Source organism: Austrofundulus limnaeus, unplaced genomic scaffold, assembly GCF_001266775.1.
Source record: "Austrofundulus limnaeus strain Quisiro unplaced genomic scaffold, Austrofundulus_limnaeus-1.0 Scaffold1, whole genome shotgun sequence".
NCBI lineage: Eukaryota > Metazoa > Chordata > Actinopteri > Cyprinodontiformes > Rivulidae > Austrofundulus > Austrofundulus limnaeus.
Genome location: NW_013952403.1, coordinates 6,636,581 through 6,637,634, shown reverse-complemented (window position 1 = coordinate 6,637,634; position 1,054 = coordinate 6,636,581). Strand labels below are relative to the sequence as shown.

At 44.6% G+C, this 1,054-nt stretch overlaps 1 protein-coding gene across 2 annotated transcripts in view; it reads right to left on the bottom strand.

Moving 5' to 3' along the window:
- diaph1 (diaphanous related formin 1) overlaps nucleotides 1-1,054 on the bottom strand; it is a 117,534-nt gene that overhangs the window by 19,823 nt on the left and 96,657 nt on the right. The gene's annotated exons all lie outside the window — the stretch shown is intronic.

The following is a 1,054-nucleotide window of genomic DNA, read 5'->3' as shown; positions in this document are numbered from 1 at the left end:
TTTTTAAACTTACTTTTGGGTCTCTACTGCTTACAGAAGCAGTCCAAACACCAAAAAAAATTCACCCAGCCATTTTTTTTTAGCTGTAATTACATGTATTTTTAGGTATCTGGAAACATGGTTTTTTTCAAAGCACGTTATTCTGACGTCACAATTACAGTCTCCTAGCAACCTAAACCAGAGTCTTGCTCCTCACAGGCAACCCGAGGTGAAGCTCCGCCCACTTCCTCAAAAGACGATAGTTGTTCTGTTCCCTTTCAGTCAATTCACTCGGTACAACACATCATGTATGGGAAACCACGCCCCTGCGTGTCCTGGCTGAAGCCACCTCTAATCACGCCTTTAGGCAGGTGACGTGATGACGACAGATGTCAGKCTCCGCCTGCACATATTCTCCTGATCAAAATATTTAGTCTCTGGTCTTCACCACACACATTTGTTCAATTTTATCGCTTAGATGTGACAGCCCCTTCGGTGGCTCACTCTGTGCTCTCCGCTGGATCTGAAGTGCTGCACTAGCATGTTATTATGATCCAAGTTTGGTGCTGCTCCGCAGGGCGGTTATATACAGTATGTCCCATACATCATGTGTTGTACCGAGTGAATTGACTGAAAGGGAACGTAATGTTATGCATATAACTACTGTTCCCTGAAGGAAAGGAACGAGGTACAACATATGGTGGCCCCGCTGCACAGCTGGGCTCGGTGAAGAGCAGTTACCGAACTGAGGAGTGACTGTGATGCGACAGTATATATATATGTGTAGGCGGAGCCTGACATCTGTCGTCAACACGTCACCTGTCTAAAGGCGTGATTAGAGGTGGCTTCAGCCAGGACACGGAGGGGCGTGGTTTCCCATACATGATGTGTTGTACCTTGTTCCTTTCCTTCAGGGAACAGTAGTTGTATGCATAACATTACGTTTTTACAGCAGCCATGGAGAACAGAGGTGCCTGGATTCAGTTTATTTTTATCTTTGATGACAAAGTTCTGACAAATTTGCCAAATAAAGCTGTAGTTTGTGAAAATAATTTCACTTTGGAAACTTCTACCA